At 45.4% G+C, this 11688-nt stretch overlaps 1 protein-coding gene across 1 annotated transcript in view; it reads left to right on the forward strand.

Moving 5' to 3' along the window:
• Positions 1–11688, forward strand: part of ADCY1 (adenylate cyclase 1) — a 253736-nt gene that overhangs the window by 230447 nt on the left and 11601 nt on the right. The window lies entirely within an intron of this gene.

Consider the following 11688-nt stretch of genomic DNA (forward strand, 5'->3'; position numbering starts at 1 on the left):
TGAGGTACCAGGGATGTTAGTTAATGATAAATAGTGCTAGAGCTTGGTAAGTACTGCTTTCTTAATTATTTTAGACAGGAATGGGAGGCTTGGCTTAGGACTGGATTCAGCAATGCTGGAGAAATACTGATTATGCACTTCTAGCTCAGAAATAGAGAACCAAATACCGGAAACCCTCGCTATTTGCGGGTTTGGCATTTGCGGTTTCAAATATTCACGAATGCCGAACCCACATCTTAAATACACTTACAGGAGCTCCTCAGCAGCTCCACGCTTGCTCCCACCTGGCTCCCACCACCACCGCCAGGCTCCCGCCATCACCAGCACAGCCGTACCCACCCCGACAGCTGCTGGGGGGCACTGCATTCATGAACACAGTGCCATATTCGCGGATTTCACCATTCGCGGGGATCTCCTAGTGTATTCCCCATGAATGGTGTGGGTCATCTGTATTGGAGATTGGCTATCCTATTAATCTTCAAATTCCCTACTCCACTTTGTTTGTCACATCAGATGTTTGTCCCTGGCTCCAGCAAGAGATGCACGGGCAGAAGCCTGTCATGCCCCTGTTGAGCCCAGGGACCCCCAGGACCCCCCAGCAGGACCCCAACCCAGACCCCCAGCTCAGTTGGAGGTAAGTGGAGCCCATGGCAGGGGAGGGAGGGACCCCAACCCAGTCAGCTGCTACTTGGCCTATCCCCCAGGGAGCCATGCAACTGGGGCCTTGTGAACAGGATGCGCAAACAGGCGCACTTCTGGGCCCAGCATGTGAGTTAGCGCGGGAGTTTGAGCAGGAGGGCCTTGCCAGTGAGCCGCAGGGTAGGTAGTCACAGCAGTAGCTGGACTACCAGCGGCACAATGTGGATGCCCACACGCCGCACCCCGACGGTCCCCTTGGAGTCTGAGGCCTCCCCCTCTGGCACTTCTGAGGTCTCCACCCAGATGGAACCCATGGTTCCGGGCTCCACACAGATGGAGCCTCTGCCTTGCAGCACATGGGAGCAGGAGCATGGCCACCTCCTTTGCGAGTCTCTGGGGTGCCAAATAGAGGAGCTCCAGGCCACAGTCCAGAGACTGTGCACCATCAGGGATGGTGAGCAGGAGATAGACTCCTACTGCCAGGCCCTTCACCCCCTGGAGGCTGAGGGTAGACCAAGGTCATCTTTCAGGACAAGGGAGGACTCAAGTATCTCCCATACTGTCCATCCAGAGGGTTGGACCAAGGTAGTCAATGGCCCCAAGGCCCACTGCACCAGTGTCCCCTCTGGAGCTTTGCAATGGGTATGAACTTCTGGCAGCCCCAGTAGAGCCTGCAGAGCTGCCACCTCGTGCAGGCAGCAGAGGCTCACTCACAGCTACCGTCCCTGCTCTCCCTAACACCACATGTAGAGTCGTTGTGGGAGACTCCCTCCTAAGGAGAACTGAGGGCTCAATCTGCTGCCCCAAACCCTGAGAGGTCTGCTGCCTCCCGGGAGCCTGTATCTGGGACGTAGCCAAGACGATCCCAAAGCTCATCCAGCCCACCAGCCACTACCCTATGCTTCTTATCCATGTGAGCACGAATGACATGGCTTGGAGCAATCCCAGCCAGGTCATGAGAGGCTACAGGGCTTTGGGGGTGGGGCTTGGGGGGTTGGGAGTGCAGGTGGTGTTTTCTTCAATCCTCCCAGTTTCAGGTTGTGGGCTGAGGAGGGAGAGGAGGATCAAGGTAGTTAACCAAAGACTGGTGCTGGTGTCATCGTGAAGGCTTTGGCTTCCATGATCACAGTCCACTCTTTGGTTAGAGAGGCAGTGGTCTGCTGGGAATAGATGGCCTCCACCTCACTGCACTGGGGAGGAGGCTCTTCTCAGCCAGAATGGCTGACCTGCTTGACTGGGCTTTAAACTAAGCCTGGTGGGGAATGGGGGGACTACCGCCACAGCAAGTCCACTGGGCAACTTTTGCAAATCCAGCAGGCTAAGGCACTCAAGGGAACCCACCCCTACCCCAGCCCCAGAACACTGTGGAGGGAAGACTAGGGCCTCCAATGAGACACTTACATACCTGTTCACCAATGCCAGGAGCTTGGGAAATAAACAGGAGGAACTGGTCCTCCTGCTAAACAAGAATGATTACTCTCATAGGGATAGCGGAGACCTGGTGGGACTCTACCTATGACTGGGCCACAGGTATAGACAGCTATACCTTGTACAGGAGAGATTGTGTAGACAAAAGGGGCGGGGGTTTAGTTCTTTGTGTCAAGGAAACTACATGTCCCTGCAAGCTGACATTGGCATCCAGGGTGGATGACTGGAGACTCTCTAGGATAAAATCCATGATGAACATAGCACAGGGGGCACAATAGTAGGAGTCTACTGCAGACCTCCTAATCAGGATCAAGAGCTCGACTAGGAATTCTCCAAGGAATTCCTGCACACTCCCAGTGCGTGGTTGTCATGGGAGACTTCAGCTACCTAGACATCTCATGAGAAGAGCCCTCGGCCAAATCTGAATAGTCGCAAAGCTTCCTCGTGTGTGGACAAGCTCTATCTGACTCAAGAAGTCTATGGACCAACAAGCAGTCTATGGGCTGCTCGACCAGGTACTGGCAAAGGGGGATGATCTAGTCTAACCTAATGATCGAAGGGAAGCTAGGAGACAGTGACCATGAGCTGATCACATTCACTATCCACCGTAAAGCTGGCAAGTCAGTCAGCAAAGCAGAAGTCCTCGACTTCAGGAAAGCTGATTTTGACAAGCTCAGGAGGCTTGTTGGCAAGGCCCTAAGGGACCATGACCCAAAGGGAAGGGGAGTTCAAGATGAACTCAAGGGAACAATCCTGAAACCACAAGCAATGTCTTTCCCATCTCAGAGGAAAGGCAGCAAAAAGGCACAGCAGCCCCCTTGGCTCTGCAGGGAACATGTGGACCTCCTGCATCTAAAAAGAAAAACCTATAAAGGATGGAAGACTGGAACCCCCTCAAAAGACGAGCTCTCTGCACTGGGCCGGACCCATAGGGAGCAAACCAGGAAAGCCAAGGCTGTGACTGAACTCCAACTGGCTACATGTATCAAAGACAATAAAAAGTCCTTTTTTAGATACGTGGGGAGCTGGAGGAAAAGCAAGGGTAACATTGGACCCCTGCTAAACCAAATCTGGACTGCTAACAGGGGTAACATTGCACCCCTGCTAAACCAAATGGGACAACTGACAACCAACGCCCAGGAAAAGCCAACCTGCTTAATAGGAATTTTGCATTGGTTTTTCACCAGCCCCAAGGGACGGCCCTGCTCAATACGGTATGGGACAGCCAAGGTGAAGGAGAATTGTTACCCTACATCAATGTAGACCATGTGAAGGAACACTTTGAGAGTCTGGACACCTTCAAGTCAGCTGGCCTAGACAGTTGACACCCCAGGGTACTTAAGGAGCTGGCAGGCATCATAGCTCAGCCACTGGCACAGATCTTCGAGAACTCATAGCACTCAGGTGAAGTGCCTGAAGATTGAAGAAGGCCAATATGGTGCCTATTTTCAAGAAACAGAGGAAAGTGGATCCGAGGAACTACAGGCCTATCAGCCTGACCTCTATCCTGGGGAAAATCTTGGAAAAAATTATCAAAGAGACCATTCTTGACAAACTGGCTGATGGCAACATCCTGAGGGATAGCCAGCATGGGTTTGTTGTGGGTAGGTCTTGCCTGACCAATCTCATCTCCTTCTATGACCAGATGACATATCACCTGGACAAAGGAGAAGAGATTGATGTCATATATCTTGATTTTAAAAAAGCCTTCAATCTGGTGTCCCAAGATTTCCTCATGGAAAAATTGGCCAGCTGCGGCCTTGGCTACATCACAGTCTGATGGCTGGGGTATTGGCTCTGAAGTTGGACACGGAGAGTGGTAATATATGGAAGTAAATCATCATGGTGCACCGTGACCAGTGGGGTCCCCCAAGGCTCTGTCCTTGGACCTATATTCTTTAACATCTTTATTAATGATGTAGACATTGGTATCAGAAGCAGACTGGCCAATTTCGCCAATGACACCAAACTTTGGGGCAAAACATCCACACCTGAGGATAAGTTCATGATCCAGGCCAACCTAGACAGGTTCAGAAAATGGGCGGACAAAAACCTGATGGCGTTCAACACCGAAAAATTTAAGGTGCTCCACCTTGGGGGGGAAAAAAATCCACAGCACACTTATAGGCTTGGCAGTGCTACGCTTGCTAGCACCATGTCCGAAAGGGACTTGGGGGTCATGATTGACCACAAGATGAATATGAGCCACCAATGCAATGTCACAGCTGGTAAAGCGACAAAAATTCTGGCTTGCATCCATAGATGCTTCTCAAGCAAATCCCAGGATTTCATCCTCCCATTGTACTCGGCCTTGGTGTGGCCACAGCAGGAGTACTGCATCCAATTCTGGGCTACACAATTTAAAATGGATGTGGAGAAGCTTGAGAGAGTCCAAAGGAGAGCCACGCAGTTGATCAGAGGGCAGGAGAATAGGCCTTATCATGAGAGGCTGAGAGCCATGGGACTCTTCAGCCTAGAAAAGCACAGGCTCAGGGGGGACCTGGTGGCTGCCTATCTGTATATAAGGGGTGTACGTCAGGATCTGGGGGAATGCCCATTCACCAGAGTGCCCCAAAGGACGAGAAGTCAAACGGTCACAAACTCCTCCAAGACCATTTCAGGCTGGACATAAGGAAGAAATTCTTTACTGTCCAGGCCCCCAAGGCCTGGAACAGACTGCCTGCAGAGGTGGTGCAAGCACCTACTCTGGACTCCTTTAACAGATATTTGGATGTTTATTTTGCTGGGATCCTTTGACCCCAGCTGACTTCCAGCCCCTGGGGCAGGGGCCTGGACTCAACAATCTTCCAAGATCCCTTCCAGCCCTAATGTCTGTGAAATCTATGAAATCTATATCTGATGCATGACTGGAAGGATTTGATACACTTCAGGTGCCATAATAATCACCTGAAGACGTTTAAGTATTTTGCATCATACACTGTTATATAATGATATCCACCTTTCTGTGTTTGTAAAGAGATAAACCTGAATACTCATCATTTAAAACAGCTGTCTAATCAGTGGGCCACTTAACATGCAGCCCTGGTGGTTGCCTCGCCTACTGCCATGTTGTGGGGGAGGGCAAGTGAGCCACGCATTTTCAGTGCAGTCTAATGGTTGGATTCAAATTTAGCTTACAGTGTGTATTGTAGACTTGTTTGTTGTGATATAGGATGCGACAAATGAAGGATGTGCAGATGGAGAGTGTGATGCCAGGGGTGCACAGCAGGGAGGATCCCAGGCAGGAGCTACCCCTGGTGCATGGCCCAGGGCCTGTATGCTATCACTACCTTGGAGCCCCTAGCTGCATCAAAGTCAGGCAGCCCTGATTTAAGAAAATCTTGAATCTAAGAAATACTGACAAAAAATGAGATCAATCTTGGATATACTTCCAAAACAAAACTTTGCCATCCATTCGCTGTCTTATACCACAGTTAGCACAGCAACTAAAACACATTTGTGGCATCTTTTTGATGGTTGGGTGATATTATTCCTACCTAATTTCTTATTTATTTGGTTCAGTGACGTGTGCTTCTTGTATATCACTCATAATTGGAATTTAGTAGAGACACAATAGCTAATGAGTACCCGTTCTTGGATTTTAAGAGTAGTAAGGACCATTTATGATCTTCTATTCCTGAATAATGCTACGCTAATAACATGCAAGAATTGTTCTATATTTAACAACAAATATACATAAATAAATTATCATGGAAGTGTATTAAAATCTAATCTGTTAAAAAAATAAACTATTCCTAATGAATCTTGTAGCACTCTTGAGGAGTAGATAAGTTATAAAATATCCTTATTTTCCAGATAAGGACATGGAGGTAGTCATCTATTGGGCTAGAACTCAGGAGTTCATGACTCACATTGTCAGCACCCTAACTCAGTGCTTTGCCATATAACATAAACCAATATCTGTAGAAGTCAGGTTAGATTTGGAAAGATGGAGAAAAAGTTCTCTTTTTACTATTATAAATGTTCAGATTCCCACTAGGTTGTGGACTGTCAGCCTGCACAAGTTAAAATGGTTGTAGACCGTGATAAACAGAAATACAATTTGTGTCTCTGGGGTACTTTGAGAAACCAGTGGATGAAGATTAAGCAGCAAGAAGTATCAGGACAATCTCACAACTGGAAAATAGAAACTTTTGTTAGAATAAAAATTCCATTATTTATTGGAGGTCTTGGCTCCTCTGAGGATTTTTCCTCTCCTGAACAAATTATAATAGATTAATCCTATACAAATTAGATAAAGAACTGAAAGTTTATTTTCAGAAAGAGTGAAGACTCCCAAAAGTCATTTTTAAGGAGTAATTTTCAGGTCGGGCTGTATTATTTTACCTTGCCTTTAAAGAAAGTCAAGGATAAGTCCTCTATGGGTGCATATACACGTTCATTAATGCACCATAGTTACTGCGCAATAAGTTTTTAGTATTTGAATAACCAAGTACTAAATCAGTGCACAGTAGTGCCAGTGCATGGGTTTTTAGTGATGCTAGCTGTGCAGTAGCCTAATACTACTGTGCAATAGCATATTGGCACAGTTTTTGTCCAGCATGCTACTGTGCAGTGTTGTTAGGCTACTGTGCGGTTAGCATCTCATGTATACACGCCCTATAATTTTAACAAAAATGTTATCTTAATGACTTCTGTAGAGCTGTAAGAGATTGTCTTAATTCAACTCTTCCTCTTCCACCCCTCACTGAAAAACGTTTTTTCTTTTCCAAGTCTTTTTATTTCGTCCTCAAAGGGAAGAGTTTTCATGTAACCTTTCCCTCTTATTTTAATAATGTATATGGGCAATAGCTTGCTGATATTTCTTATACATAGATGGCAAACAACATCCTTAGCTCTTCATCAGAAGAGCAAATTAACTACATAATACAGGAGTAAAAGGACAGTGGAAATATGTAGATCAGACTCCAATGTGAGATATAATAGTATGTCTTCATTTGGGATATGTCAATTTATACTTCCCTAACTCTCATTTTTTTTACTGAGTTAGTTAAATAAATAAACAAACAATCATGTTGTGTTTAGTGAAAAATAATTGGGGTTAAAGAATAAATTCTACTTGCTGAGATTTTCATAGGCTTAATTTTATCCAATTTTCTGATTCATAAAGAGACCTGGGAGCAGGAAAAAACTGATACCTCTTTTGAGAAAATAGTAGGGAAGTAACTAACAAAAGACTTAAGGCCAAGGTTCTCAAGAAGTAGAGGCCTGAGGATAGATCTGTACACCTGTGTTTAAACACCTGAAATAAAATTGTCCTGATTTTCAAAATCAGCTGAGAACCCACAACTCCCACTGACTTCTGAAAATGAATCAGAAGTCAGGGTAGCTATGCACCTTTATAGACTAACTAATTAAGATATATAGAGAGAACATATGCTTTCATTAACCCAAGTTCTCTTCATCAGATGCTGTGAAAGGACATATAGAAAGCAAAGTATAAGGAGAAAGACATTAAAATGCAAAAGAAAATGGAGGGTGAAAGGGAGAGAGGGAGGCAGTACTAGGAGAGAAAAGTAAACAAGCAGAAAACCCATCTGGAAACAAAGAGTGGGGAGGCACAAAAGCTAATCCAATTAATGAGATAAGAATCCATAGTCCCTGCTTAAATTTAACAATCCATAGTCCCTGCTAGACTTAACACAGTCTAGTTTGTGGATAATTTCTTGTCTGCAATTTCCCGTTCAAACTGGTTTTTAATCTTTTTTCCTCCCTGAACATGGTAATCTTGAAGTTAGCAATGGAGTGTCCAGGGAGGTTGAACTGTTCTCCCACAGGCTTTTGTGTCTTTCTGCAGCTGAAGTCAGATCTGTGTATATTTGGATACCTAAATACGGCTTTAAAAGCCTAATTTTAATCAACCTAGTTTAGGTTAACCTACATTTTTCAGCATCAGGCTCTTCTAGCACATGCACTTTGTTGCCTGTACAACCATTAATGCATGCCCTTTGGGCATTATGACTTGTGAGAGTAACTGAATTTATCATAAGAACATAATAACTGCCATTTACTGGGTCATACCATGTTCATCTTGCCCAGTATCCTGTGTCACGCAGTGGCAGACCCTGGATGCTGAAAGGGAGATTGAACAGGGTATGACTGCAGTTGTTTCCACTATTCCTCTCTCACTTGCAGCCTCAAGCATTTATGGTCTTGGAAGTTCTGATTCAGAGGCTGTATCCTTAACTCCCACGCTCAATAGCTACTGATGCCGCTTTCCTCCAAGAATTTGTCCAATCCCTTTTTTGAATCTTGGTAAACTGTTAGTTTCCATAACATCTGATGTCAGTGAGTTCCACAATTTAATTACATGCTGGGCACATCTACACATGCTATTAATGCACATGAATAAACTCCAGAGCTGATTGCTCCAGAGTTTTTTGCTCCTGGGCGTGCCGTTTGAACATGTGCCTGGGAGCAAACAAACTCTGGAGCATATTGCTTCAGAGCTCATTCATGTGCAGCACATGGAGAGCCCCATCAGAGCAGCCTGGGTTGGCAGAGAGCACCGGGGTAAGCCTGCAAGCCCAGAGCTGTTCCAGTGGGGCTCTGTGTGCTGCAAAGCAGCTGGCTGGGGCACGTGGGTGTTGCAGTGTGGGGGCTGCGTCCTAGCCCACAATGAAGCACCCTGTGCCCCAGCCATCTAGAGCACTCAGTCAGCTGAGTCAACACCTAGTCAACTGGCGTTGTACTGAGTTGCTGCCCAGCAAGCCCCCTTATGGGGTCAGGGCTGGGGGCTCCTCCACCCGTATACCACCGCAATGGGCCTCCATAAAGAGTCTGTGTCAGTTCTAGCTCCTGCTGTTAAGCCTTCACATTGGAGCTCCTTAGCAATACCTCCTGGATTTACTACCTGGAATCTCCTGTAGTCCATCAGCGACTAGGATTAGAAAATGTGGGCAGTTTAAATGCTTCTCAGCATCCTCAGGCATGCTTTTCTGGCATCCAATCTCTTCCATCACTGCTTCCAGCATCCCTTTTGAGCTGCTCCAGAGCTTCTCCAACCAATCAGAGCAGGGCAGAGTCCTCCAGCTGCAGCAGCACTCCCTTTTTGTAATGGGAATCATGTGTTGTGAATTGTTGTCAGGGATCTCCTCTTTCAGGATCCTTTCAGGATCATACCATCCTGATGCGCAGGAAGACTAGGAAGTATGTCAGAAGACCAGCTTGGCATAGCAGGGAAATCTTCAGTAAACTAAGTCACAAAAAGCAAGCTTATAAGAAGTTGAAATTTTGGACAAATAAATAGGGAGGAGTATAAAAGCATTGCTCAGACTTGCAGGGATGAAGCCAGGAAGGCCAAAGTGCAATTGGCATTTCAGCTAGCAAGGGACATGAAGGGTAACAGATCATTTATGAATACATTAAATAGCACAAGTCCCAGCACAAATCCTTGTAGGGACCCTGCTGTTTGCTTCTTTCCATCCTGAAAACTCATCATTTATATTCATTCTTCACTTTCTATCTTTAAGCCAATTTTTAATCCATGAGTGGAAATTCCCTGTAATCCACCTGCTTTAGTTAAGAGTGTCTGATGAGGACCCTTGTCAAAGGTTTTTTGCAAGTCCACATATACTGTGTCATCTGGAACACCCTGATCTACCTGCTTATTGACACTCTTAAAGACCTCTAGTAGGTTGGTGAGGCATGATTTCCCTTTGACAAAGCCATGGTGATTCCTCCCCAGCAAATCATGTTTATCCATGTGCTGAATTATTATTATTATTATTATTATTATTATTATTATTATCTTCCAGTTTTCCAGGAACAGAAGTTAGAGTAACTGGCCTATAGTTCCCTGCTTTCCCTCTACAGTCTTTTTTCTGTGTGTACAACCCAATCCATTTAGGCAATTTCATTTGTGTATGTGGCAAACATGGATATGCTTAAAGTCATTAAAAGATGTAATGTATCAATATAGAAATCCTTCAAGATTCAGATATGTCTTAGACGTGTCAGAGAAATAACTGCAGAGAGGGCCTGAACCAACTTGGATTCTGGTAGCATGGAACTTTACAACAGCATAAATTAGTCTTTGCTGACTCTGTGTTGCCATGGCCAGCTCATTACTAGCTCATTTAAATGGTACCTCCAGTATCTGTACCAGATAGAAATATAGACATACCCTTAGGACGGTGGTTCCCAGCCTTTTTATGCCACGACCCATTGCTGGGAGCAGTGTGGCAGCGGCAGCTTGGGGGCGGGGAAGCTCTTGACACATGGCGCAGCTTAGCCTTTGTGCACAGCACTGCTAACATTGCCCCCGTGACCTGAGGTTGGAAACTGCTGCTTTAGGAACTTCCTTCCCCACATTTAAAATTTTTAAAAAGGTGTTTAAGAATTTGTGGACTAAGTTCTCACCTTACCCTTGCTTGCTGTATTGATTCAGTCCTTGTCAGGCAAACTTTCATTGGGCCTACTTGCCTTTAGTAGAGCTACTCTGACTTCATATGTCTAGGTCAGAGCAAAAGAAAAAGTCAATTGAAGTCAATGGTAGACTTTAACAGCCTTTGTAAGAAAGCCTCAAAGCATAATTGATCTGAATAAGGACTTTAGAATTTTGCTTTGTATGTAACAGGCATGTTGGAACCACATCATTTCCTACTTTAATTCATTTACTTTAATTGTCTCTACTTTACTTAATTTAATTTTTGGTTCATTATAAAATGAGTGGCCATTTAGCTCAGTTGTTTAGAGCCTGGTGGTAATAACACCAAAGTCGTATGTTTGATTCCTGGTTGAACTAAATCAGGGGTGTCCAACCTTTTTGAATGTGGGGTTGGATCATGAACTTTTTATCACCCAGTGGGCCGACGAGCCACATTCAAAGACGTCACAGGAAGCGGTCTCACATCAGGAAGTGATGTCACGTGACCTTTGACACCAATGAAGTTGCAGGAAATGACAATGAAATGGGTCTAACCAGTTCAAAACTCTCCCTCTATAGCATCCACCTCTGCCACTGTTTGGGACAGGATACTGAGCTAGATAGACAATTGGGCTGACCAAGCATGGCAGTTTTTATGCTCTTATGTTCTTTGGCTGAGCTTCCAAACTATGGCTGAGATTTGCAAAAAGGGGTAGATAGGCATGTTACAAAGTTGTCATAAAAGATTTGGAGCCCTCTAAATCCTATTCATTTTAATGGAAGCTGGCCTTTTGACTCAGCTTTGAAAATCTAAGCCCAAGGTGCCAACTAAATAAGTCAAAATGAATTTAGTTCAGTGGCTATGATTCTGCTTTCTCATACAGAGACAATGACTCTCACAAAGTATGGCATATTTTAGTAGGATAAAAACATTTTGAAGGCCACACAGAAAGCAATAAGCAGACTTTACTCACATGAGCTTACCAGGTATCAACCCCCTGTTACTTGAGTTCCTGGCAGGTACAGACATACGTTTATTAGCACATTGTTCCAGAGTGAGTCTCTGTGCCATAGCCTACATCAGGTTTCAGATCTAGGGAACCTGACCCCTCCCCAGCCATACGCTTGTAACGTTATACCAATCTGTTGGCCGGTGCAGACCTGGCCAGGCTCCTCCCATCCCCAGCAGCATGTGGGAAGCCAGCTTCAGCTGCATGCCACTTTTCCTGGCC

This window comes from Alligator sinensis, unplaced genomic scaffold (genome assembly GCF_000455745.1).
Source record: "Alligator sinensis unplaced genomic scaffold, ASM45574v1 scaffold456_3, whole genome shotgun sequence".
In the NCBI taxonomy this organism is placed as follows: Eukaryota; Metazoa; Chordata; order Crocodylia; family Alligatoridae; genus Alligator; species Alligator sinensis.